The sequence below is a fragment of the Coturnix japonica genome, chromosome 7 (assembly GCF_054131305.1).
Source record: "Coturnix japonica strain WE chromosome 7, WE-NBRP24, whole genome shotgun sequence".
Taxonomy (NCBI): domain Eukaryota; kingdom Metazoa; phylum Chordata; class Aves; order Galliformes; family Phasianidae; genus Coturnix; species Coturnix japonica.
Window position 1 is genome coordinate 26,584,342 of NC_140669.1, and position 22,020 is coordinate 26,606,361.

Genomic DNA, 22,020 nt, shown 5'->3' on the forward strand with positions numbered 1-22,020 from the left:
GGGATCTTCGCGGGATTTGCGGGATCTGGTTTAGCGGGATTTGCGGGATCTGATTTAGCGGGAATTGCGGGATCTGATTTAGCGGGATTTGCAGGGTCTTCGCGGGATCTCGCTTGGCGGGATTTGCGGGATTTATTTTAGCGGGATTTGCGGGATCTGGTTTAGCTGGATTTATTTTAGCGGGATTTGCGGGATCTGATTTAGCGGGAATTGCGGGATCTTAGCGGGATTTGCGGGATCTCGCTTGGCGGGGTTTGCGGGATCTTAGCGGGATTTGCGGGATCTCGCTTGGCGGGATTTGCGGGATTTATTTTAGCGGGATTTGTGGGATCTGATTTAGCGGGAATTGCGGGATCTTAGCGGGATTTGCGGGATCTGATTTAGCGGGATTTGCGGGATCTTAGCGGGATTTGCGGGATTTATTTTAGCGGGATTTGCGGGATCTTCGCGGGATTTGCGGGATCTCGCTTGGCGGGATTTGCGGGATCTTAGCGGGATTTGCGGGATCTCGCTTGGCGGGATTTGCGGGATTTATTTTAGCGGGATTTGCGGGATCTGATTTAGCGGGATTTGCGGAATTTGCGGGGTCTTCGCGGGATCTCGCTTGGCGGGATTTGCGGGATTTATTTTAGCGGGATTTGCGGGATCTGGTTTAGCTGGATTTATTTTAGCGGGATTTGCGGGATTTTCGCGGGATTTGCGGGATCTCACTTGGCGGGCTTTGCGGGATCTTAGCGGGATTTGCGGGATCTTAGCGGGATTTATTTTAGCGGGATTTGCGGGATCTCGCTTGGCGGGGTTTGCGGGATCTTAGCGGGATTTGCGGGATCTCGCTTGGCGGGAATTGCGGGATTTATTTTAGCGGGATTTGCGGGGTTTATTTTTAGCGGGATTTGCGGGATCTGATTTAGCGGGATTTGCGGGATCTTCGCGGGATTTGCGGGATCTCGCTTGGCGGGATTTGCGGGATTTATTTTAGCGGGATTTGCGGGATCTGATTTAGCGGGATTTATTTTAGCGGGATTTGCGGGATTTATTTTAGCGGGATTTGCGTGATCTGGTTTAGCTGGATTTATTTTAGCGGGATTTGCGGGATCTTAGCGGGAATTGCGGGATTTATTTTAGCGGGATTTGCGGGGTTTATTTTAGCGGGATTTGCGGGATCTGATTTAGCGGGATTTGCGGGATCTTCGCGGGATTTGCGGGATCTCGCTTGGCGGGATTTGCGGGATTTATTTTAGCGGGATTTGCGGGATCTGATTTAGCGGGATTTGCGGGATTTATTTTAGCGGGATTTGCGGGATTTATTTTAGCGGGATTTGCGTGATCTGGTTTAGCTGGATTTATTTTTAGCGGGATTTGCGGGATCTTAGCGGGAATTGCGGGATTTATTTTAGCGGGATTTGCGGGATCTGATTTAGCGGGATTTGCGGGATCTGATTTAGCGGGATTTGCGGGATCTTCGCAGGATTTGCGGGATCTCGCTTAGCGGGATTTGCGGGGTTTATTTTAGCGGGATTTGCGGGATCTGATTTAGCGGGATTTGCGGGATCTTAGCGGGAATTGCGGGATTTATTTTAGCGGGATTTGCGGGATCTTCGCGGGATTTGCGGGATCTCGCTTGGCGGGATTTGCGGGATTTATTTTAGCGGGATTTGCGGGATCTGGTTTAATTGGATTTATTTTAGCGGGATTTGCGGGATCTTCGCGGGATTTGCGGGATCTCACTTGGCGGGATTTGCGGGATCTTAGCGGGATTTGCGGGATCTTAGCGGGATTTGCGGGATCTTCGCGGGATTTATTTTAGCGGGATTTGCGGGATCTCGCTTGGCGGGATTTGCGGGATTTATTTTAGCGGGATTTGCGGGATCTGGTTTAGCAGGATTTGCGGGATCTGATTTAGCGGGAATTGCGGGATCTTAGCGGGAATTGCGGGATCTGATTTAGCGGGATTTGCAGGGTCTTCGCGGGATCTCGCTTGGCGGGATTTGCGGGATTTATTTTAGCGGGATTTGCGGGATCTGGTTTAGCTGGATTTATTTTAGCGGGATTTGCGGGATCTTCGCGGGATTTGCGGGATCTCACTTGGCGGGATTTGCGGGATCTTAGCGGGATTTGCGGGATCTTAGCGGGATTTGCGGGATCTTCGCGGGATTTATTTTAGCGGGATTTGCGGGATCTCGCTTGGCGGGATTTGCGGGATTTATTTTAGCGGGATTTGCGGGATCTGGTTTAGCTGGATTTATTTTAGCGGGATTTGCGGGATCTTCGCGGGATTTGCGGGATTTATTTTAGCGGGATTTGCGGGATCTGATTTAGCGGGATTTGCGGGATTTATTTTAGCGGGATTTGCGGGATCTTCGCGGGATTTGCGGGATCTCACTTGGCGGGATTTGCGGGATCTCGCTTGGCGGGATTTGCGGGATTTATTTTAGCGGGATTTGCGGGGTCTGATTTAGCGGGATCTTCGCGGGATTTGCGGGATCTGATTTAGCGGGATTTGCAGGATCTGATTTAGTGGGATTTGCAGGGATCTGATTTACCGGGATTTGTGCTGTCTTATTGTAGCGGGTTTTGCGGGATTTTATTTAGCAGGCTTTTCAGGACTTAGTGGGATTTAGCAGGATTTGCGGGGTTTTGCTAAATATGGCATGATATTGCAGGGTTTTGTGAGATTTTATGGTATTTGTGGGATTTGGGGGATTTCTTGGGAGTGGCCCCCTCCTGACACCTAATTCCTACTTTTTGAGTATATCACAACACTCACCTGAGCTAGAATGAAATGACTTCATAACAATTTTTAAATAACACCATAACAATTAACTTCAAATCTATGACATATCACTATTTATTACATTTCATAATTAATGACATCTCAGGCAATAACTACACATAACTGTTATCCAAAAATACAGAATGTGACATATGTTGCACACATGGGGACAGAAGACTGGACAAATGGTGATAGAAGACTGACGAGCAATGAGAAAAAATTTATCCTTTATCAGAACCCTCATAACATATGTCCAGCTCCCTGACAAAATCTTTTACCTACTTACGTGGACTCTACTGCCTGTTCTTGGACTTACCTTTTAGCCTCCTGCTGTTACCTTTCTGCCCATGGCCAGCCACACTGCTGCTGCACTCCCCCTCTGTGCTTTTGCCTTTGATTATCAGAACGTCTTGCAATTGGACCACTGCTAGATCCTGTTGCTGTCTGTCCCCACTTTGTACCATTCTTGTCTCTTACTGACTTTTCTATCCCCTGCCTTCCCTTCCCCCTCACCCTCAATCATCCATACTTACCTTCCCCATCTCCCTGATTAAGATATTAAATAAGCTAGTCACACCAACATTTGAACTGTTGTTTCATAATCTCATGCAGTGTGTACATTTGTCACAGAACCTCTTCTCCCTCCTGTAAATTGGACTGAAACAACTGTTCACACACAATCTGCCCTCCTGCAGAGGAGGAGGCTCCTTAGCAGCACACAGCAGTCTGGGAGTACATGACAGGGATTTGCTTTTACCCTGTGACATTTGCCAGATTATTAAGGTGAAGAGCAACACACCATAATCACTTTTATTATTAAGTACACATTGTAAAAATAAATGTTTAAAAGGCATCCTTTGCTACTTTTTTTTTTTTTTTTAATTTTTTTAAAACTAGCACAGCATATATTTTTTGGCACGTTAGTGTGAGAACTCCCGGAGCTAGGATCGTAAGAAGCAATTTTAAGTGTGTAATGACCACCATATAATGATCACAGTGATGCATGAACAACAAAACCCAGGCATATCCTGGTGATTGATACTTAACAATGCACAGAAAACAGCACCATTTGTGAACCCTGGCCTTGAACTCTGATACCTGCTTTCAAGAGGAGCTCGGCACATCCTACTCGGCAATATTCCAATCCATTAATTGTCAAAAATCATTTCTTTTTTTTATCCCCGTGGCTGGGAAAGAGATGATCACACCACTCAGTTCCTTCCGCTGAGTCATTTGGGAAGAGCCAGTCCTTGCATCACATGGTTAGAACAAGAAACAAACATGTGCGCAAGTGCTAATGTCATCAGAAGCCTAAGCAAGGTAAACAAACCCTAAAAGGGCAGACCAGAACTTCTCTGGATCAGCATTTTGACCTTTTATCTTAAGATCTGACCACTGAATCTGAGTTTTAAGCTTCTTCTCCTGGCAGAAGGCAAGACCCAGCTGCAACCTCCAAGTAACAATCCACATGTGTGTAAGGTGGAATGATAGAAAGATGATAATAGATATTCAAAAGGTTATTTATAAGGAGAAACTCACCGATATGGATGCCTTCACTGGGAAATGCTGAGGCAATCTCCACCAGAGAGCAGTCTCTAAGAGAGATGCTGCCTTAGTGGTGGTCAGCCCTTAAATGAGGTCTAGAGAAGGTGGAGTCAAGCTCCACCCCTTCAGGGAGCACAGCTAAATTACTCTCACCTGTGCTCTCACTGCTGACCAGACACTTGCCACAGCTGATTAATCAGAGGTTCAGGCTGTGATTACCAATTTCCCATACACATGCGTCATGTCCTTCCAGCCCAGAGCCGCACCGCGCTTAGTCCAGACCGGGGTGAGAAGAGCCCACAGTTCTCTAGAATAGGAAGAAACTCTACAGAAACCGCTTTCATTTTCTCAACAAGCAACAACAACACAGTGAAAAAAGTAATTTTTTCCTGGTGTGTCCAAACCTTTCTTTCTTCCAAAAAGCACTGCCTCTCTCCAGGAGCTATCTCAGATTTCCCTCTCCTCCTCAAGTGTAGGCTGAAATCTAACTTAGCAGCAATAGAATATAGAAAAAAATAAATGCATTTTCTTCCTATGAAATGTAGCTTATTATGGGTCCTAGTCCGCCAAAACTATGAGACAGGCATGGGAAATATTTCTAGTACACAATAACAGTGCTAACACTAACTTAGTGACTTGTCAATGCAGTGCGTGTTGTACACTTGTTGACACATGGTGATTTTCATACTTAGTTTATACTTGCACTTCCGTCTGCCCACAAAAAAGTTCATACAGATATGGACCCAGTACCGCAAAGCTGTCAGAACTGGGAACTACCTTGCAATGCACTGGAACTGTCACATTCCTCTGTTCATGACAGCTCTTTGGAAGGTTCCCTTAGTGCAGAACGAGCCAAAAAGATCCAGAGAGCATTTCCATTTGCGTTTCTGTATACTTATCTGGTTTGCAAAGTAAAGCGATTAAGCAAGGCACAGTGCCAGCTCTGGATGTGCCAAAGGGCACCGGAGCAGGACCAGTGCCCCAGGATCCTGCACTAGCCTCCAAGGCACTGGGACACATAGCTCCAGGTGCACTGATGCTGGATGAGGTGGCAGCACAGAATACACCAGAGCACAGATGCTCACACTGAGACTTCTGTTACCCTACAGTTGTGCCCCACTGCTACAAGGTGGCTTTATTTACTTCAGTGTGTCACTTCCTGATTATCACCATTCTGAACCACCCAGATTGTCAGTCTTATAGAGATACATAGGCAGTAAGAACATGCACTGGAAAACTACTGGCAGGTTGTGCAAAACAACCAGATTTAATCAGCTGATAAATTATTCACTGCAATTGAGTGTTAAACATACTATTTGAGCCTATTTATGTATGTGTGATTTGTGCTAGTGATTTTCCATCACTTTATTATGTTTGCTAATACATTATGAAAACCATGTTGTGATAATGGCCTTGCTTAAGGCATTTTGCTCTATAAGCAAATACCAAAAAGCTTGTTCGATTCAAGGCCAGGGACACATTCCCATGGGCAACCGGTAGCTATGCTCTGCTGTGCAGTTTCCAAGGGTTTCTGCAAAGAGCTAAGCTGCCAGCAAAACAGGAATTTCATTCAACAGGAGCCCTTGTGCTGCCAGAACACCAAGGGTCCTGCACCGCACTCCTGCCAGGCATGACTGCAGCTGTGACAAAGCACAGGGTTGCAGCTGGCTGCAGCCAGCCCTTGGGAGTACTGCTGGTGGCTGGGCAGGGGACTCAGCAGTCACCGCATCATGCTGGTCAGTGTGACCAAAACAGTAGCGACCACAGGCAGCACCATGAAGAAAATCCCTGGCTCCATCAGCATAAGCCACAGTATGCCTGGCCTCCTGCTCATCTTGAAGAAAGACTTGCACTACAGCATGCCCCAGATCATTATTTGGGGGGTTCTGGCATTGCTTCAAAGGTAAGCTTCCCATCTGCCAAACCACAGGTACTCTGCCCTGAGCAGCAATGCATTTCTGGAGAAGACCAAGCAGGAAAGAAGCCAGAACTTAAACGGAGCTGTAATGGTGCAATGCCAATAGAAAATCCCATGCAAGAATGGACTGAGAGCTGGGGAGGGAAGGCAGGGAAGCCTCCAAGACTGAAGCCATTTGGAGGCACCAGTGCCCTTTTGGACCCTCAGAAAGACGTGCTCACACACACATTATATCTAACAGGAACAAACCTGCTGAAGGTGAGAGGTAGATCAGCTGCTGCAAGACAAGGAGACAAAAGCCCAAGTATAGCCCTGCAGCAACCTGCTGAGGAATTATGTCCCTGCACCACTTCCAGCCCCAGATGCCTCAGGGTGCCCAAGCCATCACCTGCTGTGCCCCCATCTCCACAGGTCCAAGCCCCTCTCCTAGTATCATGCTAATGCCACAAAGAAGGCGGTGGGAGCGGGGAGGCAGGGAGAACCTTTTGTTAAGACTGTAGAAATTTTCAGTAAAATGAAAACAAATTGCTCTAAGTAAACCATTTGTCACAGTCTGATTACTCTGCTGCCACTCTGGGAACACCAATTTGTCATGCTAGATCAGGATAACAGCAGGCTGACTGTGCGGAATAGCACGCTGCCTCCTGCTCTTGTTGCTTGCAGTGAGTGAGGATGGTGGGGAACTCCCATGGCTCCTTCCCAACACCTTGTCCCTCCCAGCAGCACACTCGACCCATGTTTCCCTCTCCTTGATGATACCTGAGCCTCACCAGTTTGTACATGGAGTAATAAAAAACAAAAACGCAGAAGAAAACAACTACTGCACTATGCACTAATTAGACGCAGTGCTACAGCAGGTACTTAAAGAAGGAAGGTTAACATGAGGGAGCAGGGGGCACAGATTAGCCAATATGCACAAAGCACAGGAAAGTTGTAGAAAGAATTCCAATCTGACAGTTATAATCCCTCCTGCTTCACCCTCCCAAGCTAAAAAACAATTATCAGAGTCTCCCCTGCCAATGTCTCTCCAGAATTATGCAACGGTCTGTAATGCTGAAACAAAACAATTAACTCCAGCCCGTATAAAAGTAATCTTCCTGTCAACAACAATAAACCTTCTCCAAGACGTCATTTTGGTTTAAATGCTCCACAATGCAAAATCTTTTATCCATTTCAAATGATTGACATGTTCTCCAAACCTTGGTCGATCATTGTGCCTTCAATATTAAGAACTTCTGGTTTAACTGAAGGGAAAGGCCATTAAAAATAATCTTTCATTGGGAAAAAATGCAAGTTGTCACCGTGGCTAGCAGACTCTCACAAACAAAAGCACCCCATGCCAAACACGGTGCTGCTATAGATGCTTATATGGCCCTGCATCCCACCATGGCATTCACAATCTGTATGGAAACAAGGTGATTAAAACTCAGAGTCACCCAAACCTAGTGCCAGGTTCATAGCAATAGCATGTGGAGAGCTCAGCTTACCAAGACACATGCTTGTGGTTATACTAAGAGACCTGACTGTCTCCAAGCCCAAAGTGCCCATGCCAAATAACGGAAAACCAATTCTGCTATTTCTTGGTCAAACTAACCACTTAACTCTAATTCCTTATTTCACTGTCCTGAGGCTGAGCAGAGACCACCCAGAGAGACCAAGCAATGCTCTGTTCCATGCATTTTGACGCACGTCCCTATACCAATGAGACACAAAGCTAACTAGACACGCAAATTGCTGTAGCAAGACTACAGCTAATGGTTTTCTATGGGATGTGATTCCTGCTCTAACATTCTGGATTCGAGGCAGGAAGCACAGACAGAGCGCATTTATCTAAGGGCTTACAGGGGCTGTAGATATCAGCATTATCTTTAAGAAGGATAACAGCGTGATTTACGTTTTGAATTTGTCCCAAATGCCTGGCAGCAGCACTACATCCACGTCGCTTTCTCCACCAAGCGTGTGCTTGGGGTGGGAAAGGGAACGGGTGAAAACCAGTACATTTTTTTTTCCCCCCTTCAGGAAGACATCAAGACATAATTCAGGATTTACCCATCCAACACCTCCTGTGTTCTATAACCATGACCCATCCTGTTGTGATCTACCCAGAAGGAAACAGAAGAGTGCATGGAAAACTTCAGCTGCTCTTAAAAGCTGCTAGAGGCTGTGCTTCCTTACTTTCCAGGACAGTCACACAAATTAAATGCATAGCAGTTTAATGCAGGGATCAATTACCTCTGTGACCACGCCTAAGGAACCCATGAGAAGTAAGGAAGGAGACATGGCCATCTCCATGGCAGGCACCGTCACCTCTACGGCAGGCCCCACCTTTGCCATTTTCAGACAAGTCCACCCCGCACATTGCAAAGAATTTTCAGGGCTCAACAACAGGCCCTACCAATTGAAGCATCGACATCACTGGCTGCAAGATAGCAACGCCTAACAAGGCAATCACATTTCCTAAATCTTAATGGCTTTCTTAAGCCATTTTTGTCAAGTTGGCACTTCGCACTCATCATGGGGATGAGCACGAGTGCTTCATGTAAGACTTTTGTCTTACAAGAAATGATGGCTAATTACCAGTATTCCTTCAAGTCCTAATAAAACAGCGAGGGCTAGTTTCCTAATCCCACCTCTAGGTCAGTTCTAGAAGACAAAACATCCAAATCAATGCAAGCGAAGCACTGGTGATACCGAGGGAGCAGATCGCAGCCACGGAAGATCAAGCTAAAAAAGGGAATTTCTTTCGGTCCACAGAGACCATTAGCTATTTGATGTGAGTTGCCAACTAAAGTCATCAATTCACCTTCATCGTATTAGCAAAAAGCATTTGTCAACAGCTGAGCACAGACAGATCTCGCAGCAAACGCACTGCAAGGTAACCGAGAGAGAAGTGCTCATAATTCAAAAGGCAGGTTCAGAGCGTGCTCCTCTATAGTTCAAAGAGCGTAAAGACTTTCCTCTTTAATGTGGCTCCGCAAACTCCAATTGATCTGAAACCAACTCACATTTTCTCAATGTTGCTGCTGTGTTTGAACTTCAGTGAAAAATCCATTTGCTAGAAATGAAAGTCGCCAATTAAAACTGGTCTGTTTATGTTGCTTAGGGGAGCCGAGGAGAGGGGGAAAGAGAGGAAAAGGCAAATAATTCATTAAGTGATCTATATGGTGCCACTATAGCTGGCAATTATAATTATCCTAATAAGACCTTCCTGCTTATATAAGCCCTTCCATTCAGGGATCTCAAAACACTTTGCAACCATTAATGATGTTCACTTCATCACATTCCTGACCTCCTTTTACAGCAGAGGGAATTGAGGAAAAGAGAGAAAACAGCACAATTTTCTGTAACAGATAGCTTTCATTTTGTAACTGCCTGTAAAGTTTATACTTGAAACTAAATCACGTTTCAGAATCAGGGTCAGTTCCGAGCTCCTGAGCTGGCACGGTCCTTGACTCACAGAGAATGCAGAAAAAAAAAGGAGAACACTGGTCAGAATTTGTGTGAGCAGGGCCAGCCTATCTGCAAACCTTCTGCTAAGAGCCTCGGGTCGCTTAAGTTTGTCGCCCGGGCAGTGTGGCAGACTCAAGCAGAGAGCTTCTGCCTCGGGCCCTCACACAAAGAGAGAAGAATTGTATCATCACAGATCACTTATCAACCCATTGCAGAGAAATCCAACCATGCGAATTCTCCCCTGCGTGGCTTTTCTCCACCCAGCAGTATCCTTTCAAAAATGAAATTAACTTTCTCGCTCACATATTGAAATTCCCTTCACAACCAGATAGCCAAATAACAGTAATACTAATTTTAATTCTGAAAAGCATACAAAAAAAGGGAAAATTTCTCCTTATTAATGAAAGAAAAAACCTACTTAGCATATCTAAATGAAAAGTGTAAGATCTGTAACCCATACAATAGCAATCGTGAAAAAGCTGCAAGATGGAATTATTCTCTCGGGGCCTTTATTGAGGTAGTTATCCTAAGTTAAATGTGAAATCCACCCCAAAATCACTCTGAGATTTCTGTACTCACATCTCTACTGTAAATAATCCCCCATGCAATGCTAAACGCTCCCTGTTTATGACTCCATAATTCAGGCTGTGCCAGCAATTAGCACGCAGGGCGATAGCAGTGCTGCATTATTTAAGAGTTAGAGGAAGGTGCTGACTGGCTTGCTGGTGGGGCTGGGTTAGCAGTGCCTGCTCACGATCCTGCTTATCTCTTTCCTCAGTGCCCACATATCCCCACTGACCCCAAACGAGGTAAGGATGGAGCACTTCCTCATAGCAGTTTTGCCATTTCTGGATTCTCGGGTCTGATTTAAGTTGGTTATGCCCTAAAGACTGCCTGTTCCCTCGGTGTCCAGTGCTAAGCTACATTCCCTAAGAAATGTACTTTGCAGATGACCTACAACTCGTGCCCAAATTTTAATCTCTCTCCGCCATTGCTGGATCACAGAAGTAGAGAAAAAGCACTTTTAAAATGATATTTATGATGTCACGTGAAAGGCGAGCATCTCTAAATATGAGACTGAGCCTTCTCTCAGTGGAGCCAGAGGTAAAACTCTATAAGCAGGAGTATCAGGGTAGCAACAGGGCTGAGCACTAATTCTAAAAGAAGGGATCATCATTTGAGGCTTGTTAATTACAGCGGCAGACAATGCAACGTGAGTGCAGTAGGAGATGGGCACCAAAACCCCCGGATGGGCTTGCGAGGTGCAGAACAGCTGTAAGACTCGGCTTTGCTGAGGCTCAATGCGTTTCGATCATTTAATGCCATACATTTACCAAAGAAAACACAAGTGTAAAAAAGCAGAACAGAGAGTATGCTGGGCAGATACCGTGTCCGTTATTTACTTCCATTAAGCATAGATATCTGACGCCAGAAGTCTGCATTAAATAAACACGCTTCTTTCCATATTCATTAACACAACTGCTATTTTCATCGCACTAACAACATGAATTCATTACTATCGCACAGCGTCTGGTTACGTTACCGTGGCCTGATTTTATGCACTGTTATTTGTAACCAAATTAGAGATGACAGAGAAATGAAATCCTAGAACTTGGTACAATAACCTTGTCTCTGGAGAAGACCCTGACATCCTTGTTTACGGATATCTGGGGACATGGCAAGTCTAAATTCCGCCTCTAACCTTCTTTGCAGCTGTCATTAATTTGACACTTCTGCAGGACCAGAGGTGGCTGAAGCCAGCAGGAAACGGGGTTCAGGTGGGAGCTAGCCAGGTAAGCATGGCTGCATAGACTACCTGAAAGTCTCAGCATCCTGTCCTGGGAGATGTAGACTTTGGTTTAAAAAAAAAAAAAAAAAACACAACTGAAACCTAAAAGCTTAACCAAATCTTGCTGGTCTCTAACCAAACAGCTGGGGAAACATTTTGGACACCAGCAATTCCAGGCATGTGAATACAAAAAAAAAAAACAAAAAACTCAACGGCCAAGGGATGATGCTACAAAAATTCAGGCCACATTAACCATTATTTCCTTTTAGTAACGAGGAGCAATAAACCACCAGAATAATTGGACTAGCGACTTGATAAAGTCAGCTAGACCGGTCATCCACACTTTAAAAACTCCACACTAAATCTAAACAGGTTCTCCAATGAGCACAGAACACGATACTACGGGCTGTTCTATTCAGCAGGTCACTCTAAGACCACAGGATGCCATCACTACCAGCTGTAATTTATGACACCATATGAAGACCTTTGGTTCTCCTGCAACTGGTCCTCCTCCAGCAATGTATAAACTGTTCAGTGTTAACATTAAAGGTCTCAGATTTTGTGAAGAGATCCAAGCCAACACCCTTACACATTTGCAGCTGATTTTACAAGCCATAAAAGCAGACCCCTAGCTAGAACAGTTCCACTGAAGTAAGTAGAACTGGACCTGCTATCGCGAGATGAAAAAAACAGAGTTGCACAACACATGCCTCTATACATAGCCATTTTCCCACGTTATTCACCTAAATCACCCCTTTATTTCCAGTAATGGTTGTGAACAGACATCTCAGCATCAGCATCTTCAGCGCCGTGTCCTGGGCTCCCAGGCACATCCTCGATAAATCCATTTAACCAAATTTTGCCACGCCTGTGTCATGCTTTCAGCATGTTTTGCCAGTGCTTGAAGGGAATAATCAAGCCTAGCAGTAATTGGCAAATAAAAAGAAATAGCAAGCCTATGGCAAGAGGATAAACAGGATTAGCACTTCAGGAGAACACAACAAATACAGATGGGCACTCGACGGGCAGGTTTTGCTATTGAGCCAAGAGCGCCTTGGTAAGTAGGAACAAAGGAGCTCTTAAAGCTTTTGTTTCTAGCCAGAAAACTCAATGCGACATTGTGGAAGCTGCATGTTTATAAATATTTATACATAATGTGAATTCATTGCGAATTGTGATAACACTGCTGTAAGATTTTACTAACCTTAATTAAGTGACTAAAACATGTCTAATTTCAACGCACGTGATGTGCAGCTCACAAAATGCATACAATCCTTTAGTCCCAAAATAATTCACACTGGAGAGGACTTCTGGCGGTCTTGGTCTAACTTCAGACCCAGCCCTGTACGCCAGCACCCTTTCCAACAGAGTTCTTAAAATCTGCCATAATGGAAATTGCACCCAGATAGGACAACTGGGACCAACAAGCAGGACAACTTCATCCCTTGCTTCCTCCTCCAGAAGTGAGAAAGAAGTGGGGATAGGCCAAACATTCTTTCCTCCAGACCGTACAGGATCACCCAACAACCACCCTGTATCGTGTGCTCCAGCCTCCGAACACCTGCATGGTCCTCCAAACCTCACAAACCAATTCCCGACAGCATTTTCAAAAGATGACTGAAAAGCACTGAACACCCAACCACAGTCAGAGAGACAACTCTCCACCTTTAATTGCCAGTAATCAAACCCCAAACTCACCAGCTCATCCTGACAAAATGCAGGAAATCCACATAATTCTCTGCTAGTACTAACTAACTGTCATCTATGCAGTCAAAAAACATGGCCCATCTTTCCACTTGCCTAGGAGAAGTAGTTTTCTACATGCTCAAGATTTAAGGCGCAGAATTTACCGTCTCCATTCAGATGGATGATATTGAAAACATTTCTGAGTGTTTCTTAGCATCGATCCTATTCTGAACCCAGTGAGTTTCCCACCTGACAGTACCCAAGCTATTACAGAACGACGTGGCCGTGCTCTTTGAGAAGCATGTCCCAAAGCCACACATTGCCTTCTACAGCTACCGCTTACCAAAACAATACAGACTATGCCACTCCTGGAACATGTAGGTTGGGATAGGCTGGGTAATAGAATACAGTAAATCTCTCCTTGTGACAGAAAAGGACTTAAGCAAAAGTAAATTAGTTTCAAAGTGACTGGTTAACCCTCCTGCTGAAAATATGACAAACATGATTCTATGATAAACGTGATTCCTCTCGTCACAGAGGAAAAGTAGGGCTGTACACCCAGTTGATCCTTCAGTTATACACCAGACACCTGCACCACATCTCACAAATCTGTGCTTACAGCATCAGCACAGGCAAGTGGGACTCCAGTGCCCCATTTCAACCAGCACCAGAGAAGGATCCCATGCAAACGCACTTGGACTTCCCAACTGCTCTAAGGACATGAAATAGCACTTCACAGACAGAAAATCCAAGGCACTGAAGGGTTGTTTCAACTAATTGAAAAGGGTAAAATAACAATTTAGATTTTGAAATAGCCATTTCTAACCACAAAAAAAGAGACACATCCTTAGAACTTACAGTATTTACCTTAAAAAACAACTGAAGCAAGCACCAGTCTTTCTGCTTTCTGATGTTTTCCTATTAACAACCGGCATCTTCTTGTAAACGAATGTCAGCACAACATGGAGCACAATCCAGAGCTGCAGCCTTACTGTGGTCTGCCCAGTCTTTAATTACAGCGAAAGGATTTGCTCCCATTTCTGTCTCAATGTAGATTTCCACGTAGAAACAAAAACCAGTAGAAGAGGTAAAAAAATGAGTTCGTTTCTTTACTTTTCCTGGGAAGAAGAGGGAAAGAGAAAATAAGCATTTCTGGTGCACTAAGTGATCATTTATCTTTGTTTCCTAGTAGCCCTTATGAATGCAATTGCTGTACTAAACTTGGCATGCTGCCTGTAACATTTGAAAACTTTGCTGCCTTAGCAAAGTGTCTATCCTGCATTCATTCCATTCACAGGTTGCTCCCAAACAAAGGAGGCTGCCCTGTTGTACATTCATATAAGGAAGCTCACAGCATAATAGGTACAGAGCCCCCAGCCTTCTAAAGAACTTCCGTTCCCCTCTCAGGATATACTGTAGCTGTAACATGTTTGGATACCACCATAAAGACATTTGGAACATTCTTTCCATTACTGTCTATGCCTGATATCCTAATAAAGCCTGAAATCTCCGTGCACACGCTTGTGCTGCGACAGCCACACCAAGGCCCAGCTAATGGCACTACCCAAGTTCAAGGCCATTAGCACACCAAGGAAAAAAAAAAAAAAAACCAGACTTGGCTTTCCATTTCCACTAAATACCTAACTGAAAGCATAGTAACCATAGGATTTAGTTGCCAGCTCCCCCATAGGCAACTACCTGTCCTAATACATCCAGTTAGCTGCACCTTGCCCATCCTTTGGCTGCTCTGCGCAACCCACCACAGGGATCCTACAGGTGTTGAACACATCCAGAGCAGGGAAACTACTGGATGTCTCTTATGCAGACTAAGAGAAAAAGAAGAGTGTGTTTATTTCAAAGCATTCAAGCTTATTCCTTGATAGCAAAGAGAAGTACTTCCTTTAGGTTTGAACTAATGAGAGAAGACAGTACTAGCTGAAGTAAGGTCAAGAAACACAAGAAATCCTTTTAAGTTGCAAAAGTAGGCAAACTACTGCTGTTTATCTAAGTATTTGGTAAATTACACTACCTAAGTATGTGCTTGTGTCAAGGGTATTTTGTATAGGCAGATGGGTTTTGCTGCCTTTTGCTTAGCCTCTGTGTTTCAAGACTTGCCAGTTTTCTTTTTATTTTAATTGTTTGTAGGGGGAAGCTGTTGTGAGCCATTTGGAACCAGGCACCTTAAAGGAATCTCAGGAAAGGAAAAGGATTATTGTTTCTAACTTGTACTTTGGCAGAGGAATGTATTAGCTTAGCTCTCACAGCACTATTTCAGGGTCAGGAACATGAAGGTAAAACAGCACTCTGCACACCACCAGGAAGTTGTGTACCCAATTTAGCTGCAACAGTGTTTACGAAGGCTTGTGATAGTGAGAACACGCCGTGATTGAAACAGGTTTTACTAGCTTTATCAGGCACAAGGCATGAGGAAGATTCATATAGCCTTAGTAACCCCATACCTTTCAGTACCACATCTCACAGTAACAAATACTCCAGATACAGCTGTGCAAGAAGCTCTACATTAGTTTCTTAACCTAAGCATCGGTGTTCTTAGCTGTGAGCTTCTCCCATTTTTGGCCTAATATAATACTTCCTCCTTTTGTCAAGCCCTTACAGAAAACCCAAACACATCTACAGCCCGCTCACTCTGCTCTATAATTAGTCTAAAATCTCACAGGAAATATTTGTATCCCTATTTTTCCCCTCAAAATGAACAGACCTGCAAGAGAACCAGAAGAACAAAATCGTACCAGCCTGCCAAAGCCTTCCTTACATTTTTCCAAAATGCCACTGGATCTATTCCAAAACTAATGCTGATAAAAACAGGTGGAGTTACAAGAATGAAGTGAAGGGATTGGACTTTTTCAGATCATCCCAGACAGAAGTTCACCAGGAATTAAATGTGCTTTCTATCCAGCTCCATAAGCAGGTTGCTTACCCTAGCAAGGAGATCATCTGAACTATCTCATGGGCTCAGGTGTTAGTTGGTTTCATTTCCATTAGCACATATTACAAAGAGTTATATCTAACAGTGCTTCAGCACAGGGTTGTTTCCAGCAGACAATGAGGGAGGGAGGTGTGGGAAGAACTGGTCACAAATGAAGACTTTACACTGGTCTTATAGAAGAGAAAATTTAGCTCGATCTCTGTACTGTGCTCTAAGGCTCATACCGAAAAAAAAGAAAAAAAAAGAAGAAAAAAAACCATACCCAGACTAAAATGAAATACTCCAGAGATAGTTCCTCTTGGCTATTATCTCACTGTGGGCCAAAACCGAGTGGATCCAAGAATGCCAATTTCTATGAGGGAGATGAAGTTGCCTGCAAAAGTGCTGGTCACTAAGGAGCCTCCCAGCACAGCTAAGAGCTACTGAAACATCCACTGATTTCAGTCCCACTTTACACAAAACCTATGTGATCCTTCAGACAGGCTTGGTTTTGAGGTCACCTTAAAATAAGACACAGAACGCTGCCATTGCGGCATTTTTAACACGGTCACCTGGTGTGTGGTTAGCCCTTGTTTCAGCTCTCAGTTAACCCGACGTGATAGCACAACTCCAGAATACAAGTGGTGTGACAGGTTCTCAAAATTGTCTAAATATATAGCTAGCCCACTGGCTGTTTATTGCAGCATATCAGGTTTCATCTTTCTGCAAGACAGAATTTCCCCCCTCAAAAAGGACAAACAAAACAAACACTAATCCTCAAAAAAGAAGAAAAAAGGGCACACAATTTAAGACAAAAATACTTTTCTAGCACTTTCTATGATAATAAAGGCACCTTTGTAGCTTGGGTGCAGGGTCTGGGGAAACGAGGCAGCTTGTTCTATCAATAGCTCAGGGGAATTACCTGATGGAACATCAGACTCTCCTCCCATGCCAGGCTCTTTGTAAGGAGGATCCGTCTCTCTCTGCAGGCTGGCACAGCACTGTGCCAGTGTACTCCAAGACCTGGTTATTGTCTTAAGCTGAGTGAACCGCAGGATCTGACACTCAGCTGTCTAAAGGAAGAGAATTTTTCATGGCATCGTGACTCCTTTCTCATGACCTCCACCACCCTTTTCCTCCTGCCAAACTTCTCCAGTGGAAGCTATGCACATCTTCAAAGCAGGCAGGTAATATTGACTCAAGTGCTAATCCCAGCTTGGCTGACGAAACAAAGAGAAACTATGCTGAAGTTTTACTAGAACTGCAGTTACGCAGATTCATTTAACCAGGTGGAAATGAGCTCTGTAGGTGCCGCACATTTACAAGGCCCTATGGTTCAAGTGCTGGGTCCCGTACACCACCATTTTGGCTACTGTGTGAGCCCCTAGTTGGATACTGAATTGAGAATAAACATATGAACTAAATATGTATACTAGAATACATATTCTAAGATGAAGACAAAGGTGATCAGAGAGCTGGAAGCAGCTCTTTTACTAAGAAAGATTGAGAAAGTTGTGCTTGTTCAGCCTGGAGAAGAAAAGACTCCAGCGAGACCTCACTGCGTCCTGCTGGTACTCGAGCTCACAGGCCACAGGGGGACTGACTTTTTATATCATTTAATAGTAATAGGATAAGTGGGAACGGCTTTATATTTAGAGAGGGGAATTTTAATTTAGATCTTAGGAAGAACCTCATATTGAGAGAGCGGTGAAGAAATAGAACAAGTTGCCCAAAGAAGTTGTGGATGCTCCACAAGGGAGTTTGAGGTCAGGTTGGATGGGGCCTGACAACAGCATAGCGATTAGAACTAAATGACCTTTCATGTCCCTTCCAACCTAAGCTGTTCTATGATTCAATCCATCTCACGCTGGCAAGAACAAGCTTTCAGCTCTGGTTTCTGGTTTTTACCTACAGGGCCACAGCATCACTTCAGTCACAGGAACGGTCTAAACCCCAAGAGGAGGTACAGGGGAGGAGGCTGCCTTTTCACCAAAGAAGCTTCAGTGGTCTGGTTCACAGCACAGCCTCACAACTCACTGTATCAACACAGCAGACAAGGGACAAACCACTGCTCACAAGGGATAAAACAGACCTGTGAGGCCCAGAAGAGGAGGATACAGAAAAAGCATTTACCATATTCTAAGTGCTACAGCCATTTCCACCTTGAGAAGGTGAATACAAACTCCAAGCCACTCCAGCTCAGCAGCAATTCCCATTCACTCTCCAGTGCGCAGCAGACAGGATGCAGCAAACTCCCATGCCCAGCATACCCCTGCCTGCATCACTTCCACCCCAAACCACTAGAAGGCACAAAACCCCAAGGAATAGTAACCTCAGACCCGCTGCCTCAACACACAGGATGCAGGACCACACAAGGGCTTGGGTGGCCACACTGAATGGAACAGCTCACCTCTTGCCCTGGAGCAGTGAGTAACTCTAATCCCTTTAACCTCAGTGTAATCAACTATGCAAAGAACGATTTATATTACATATGCATTACCCAAATATTCCTGCTCTCTATCCTTCCCTTGTGGGTGATATTTTTTCCCCCTACGTTAACTGGCTTTCACCAAATGAATTTGTATCCAAGTCAACAAGAGGAAAAAGGAAAGATCCCAACAAAGTCAGTCTGAGAGGAAAATACTGGGTGCCAATCACAGCCAAATAAGACATCTCTGAAACAGAACTGGCTGTACGTACAACTGATGCATTCTGTTACATATATGTACTACCTTCCAGTAATTCAAAAAACATCTAGAAAAGCTCTCCTCCCAGAAGAAAAATAGATTTACCCCTCCACAATGACATACTCAGATGGTATGAGACAGAATAGGATGTAGCACTGCTCATAAAACAAAGCCTTAACTGTGCATGCCATGAAGAAGGTATGGTTCAAAAGGATTGAGAAGATGCACTGCAGGAAGGAGGGCAAGGTGAAGTGGAGCTGATAGCTTTGCTCTGGGAAAGCTGCCCTTGGAGCTCACCCACCCACAGAATCCTCCAGCCCCCAGAGCAGCAAGCAGGGCAGCTGGGTCCTTGCCCCCAGAGCCTGCTCTGGGAAAGCTTTCCACTCAGAAAAGCCCAGGGTACCCTTCAGATCTGCAGAGAAAATGACAGTGTAAAGGCCTTTTCTCACATTGTTGTTCCAGCCCTCTCCAGCCTGAAAAGAGGGACTTCATTTTGTACATCTGTGTTTTTACAGAACCGACAGGACTCCGAAGAAAAATAACACCAAATGATATCACCCCAAATAACCTCCAACTGGAAACCTCTGTAGGAAACCAACTGCATAGGCTGCACTAAACCACAAGCAGATTTATCTGCCTTGCTGATAGTTTTTTGAAACAGTTATTACAAACTCCCAGATGAAAAAAAAACCAACCAACCAACCAAACAAACAAAAAAAACCAAACCCAACAGAAGAAGAGAACTTTGTAGCAGTAAACACCGCAGACGGATTCAGCATTCCTTGTACTATGTAAGCTATGTACTCAGTAGGGTACTTTCTGACATGGGTTTTGCAGCACAGTGTGAAAGGAGGCAGAGCTCCTGGTGTGAACTGGGGTGAAAGTGCATTTCAGGACAAACTGTGTGCTTCTTCCACCACTTCTCTCCACCCTCTAGAGCCCCTCTGAGTTCCAAGGGATGATGAGGTCTGTGCTGACAGCTTTCTGACTCAGACTCTATGTTTCTGGGCAGGCCACATGCCCACACTGCATTGTACAGGGCTGCATATCTCACACGCATTACAGCTGTCTCTGCACGACCGATATCTCACCTTCCCTGGGATAGCAGCCCCTCTGAATGAGTCTAAATATGCTTTAACTCACGCAAAACTCCATCATCAGCTTGGCTCTGGGGAGTCTTTTCTGAAGGGGAACCTCTTGTCATCCCTTTAGAAATAGGGCATAATGTTATATATATATTTATATATATATAAAAGGACAAGCTGCAGCGCTACTGAGCCCCAGTAGATCCCATTAAAACATGACTCTCTTGTGAGAGCTCTGATATCGCACACTTTGTCCCCAGATCACCTTCCCCACCCCAGATAAAGCTCTCGCTACCTCCCTGGGCTGACAAATCATCTTGTTGCTGTTCAGTTCCTCCTATTTTTTAACGATTTCATCTCGCTCCAGTGCATCCTGATGCTACTCCACTGTAATCATAGGGATTAGGACAGGGATGAACTCAGCTGGTCTTGCTGGTTTCACACACGGATGGACTTGTTGAAACCAACTGCCGATGTGGAAGCTGTACTGCCTTTAAGCTTTTAAGCATAGTTGTGATGGCAACACTGTCTGCAAGGTCTCACTTCCTACTTAAACACGATATAATCTATTGAGCCACACAACTTGTGAGCCAACTCAATCTAATAAACATCCTGATAAGAAATCTGCACCTGGGTCTAGCCATCCCACAGCGCTACCATGTTTGCACCTTTTCAATGTCTGGCTTTTGCCTCTGGCTTCCAGAGCATCTTTTAAGTGACTCTTCATACCCTCTTCTCCATCCACAACATTTCAGGATACTGCATGCTCCTGCTGGCTCACAGAGGTGTCAGAAAGCCTCAAGCTCTATATTTTCCTTAGAAACTTACCATCCCATTTGTCCTTTCTGTTTTTGTTCTCTCAAAGACAATTTGCCTCAGTCAAACAGAGGGTGTCACAGACTGCAGTGCAGAAGCAAGACTCGCACAAATGTACTTCCTTAGTCTTGCTTTGCTATGAAATATCCCCAAAAACTCAGCAAACATTCACAAGAACACACTGGGAGGAGCTTTCTCTTCCCAACATCCTGTCCAATGCAAGAAGCAGTAGGAAATCACAGTTTTGTTTTCCTCTTTCTAGGACCTTAATCCCACACTGCTTCTAATCCTGGCTGGCTGATACTTACTGAAAGCTAAATAAGTGTCATTCATTCAGTGACCCACAGTCCTTAATTTAACTGGGTGGAAAATTCAACATTCATTAAGAAAATGAAGTCCTCCCTTCTCCCTTCCTGAAACACCAGAGTTAATCATCAGCCCAACGTAAGCAGCATGACTAATAGAAGGGAATCAAAACCATCCCTTTCTTCCAATACAGATCTTCATACTAGATCCACGTCTTCCTTTAGTATTTGCACTTGGTAATGTTACAAGTTAATGCATGCAACATAAACCCCAAGGAAAACAGAACTCAAGTAACCACTGTCTGCAAAAATGAAGATCATCACCTCGCTCCAAGCCAGTCCCTGCACCGTGCCAGCGTGTCAACAGAAAACCATCTTCCTAATTGATTCTTTTCCAAAACCTGACCTCTATTCCGAACTTTAGCCAAAATACAACTGCATAGATAGTTACTCAGTCGTACAAAATAGAATTCCACATTCTAAAACCAAGGTTCAAAAAAGCTGTAAGAAGGCAATGGCACTCTGCCATTTGGAAACTGCAAGTCTAGGTCAGCAGAACACAAAAGCCCTTCTCCTGTCCAGCTCCTTGTTCATCAAAATGCATGGCGACCCTTACTATCACTACAGGCTGTGGGATGTAAAGGCAGAGCATGGCTCTGCCAAAGAGAACTTGGTAGATGGCAAGCTGGACATGAGCCAGCAATGAGCCCACATTGCTCAGAGAGGTGGGGGATGCCCTTGGAGACACTGCAATTCTAAATGGAGGACTGCTTCCAGACAGCTATACTTCAGCTAACCCTGCAGGCTCCAAGAAAATCATAACACGTTACGCAGCTCCTGCATCAAAACTAATCCGAGGATGCTTCCTCCTGCCAAACAACATAGCTCTTCCTAATTCCACGGGTCATAAAATAATCAGGAGGAAACCACACGTCTCATCACTTCCTAAATCCATGGTGAAAAACATGCCCAGGTAAGGAGTGTCCCCAAAAAAAAGCCAATGAAAGTGCTTCTACACGGACTGCTCATGGATGAAAATT

The 22,020-nt window shown here is 44.6% G+C and overlaps 1 long non-coding RNA gene across 3 annotated transcripts in view; it reads right to left on the reverse strand.

The window, feature by feature from the left end:
* Positions 1-2,824: 2,824 nt before the first annotated feature.
* LOC116653688 (uncharacterized) overlaps positions 2,825-22,020 on the reverse strand; it is a 42,492-nt gene continuing 23,296 nt past the window's right edge. For 2 of the 3 annotated variants that reach the window (XR_014948372.1, XR_014948371.1), the window contains one exon: positions 2,825-14,279. This is a non-coding gene — a long non-coding RNA (uncharacterized LOC116653688). Of the gene's footprint in view, positions 14,280-17,009; positions 17,161-22,020 lie in introns of all 3 variants that reach the window. The other variant, XR_014948374.1, reaches the window with a different exon arrangement.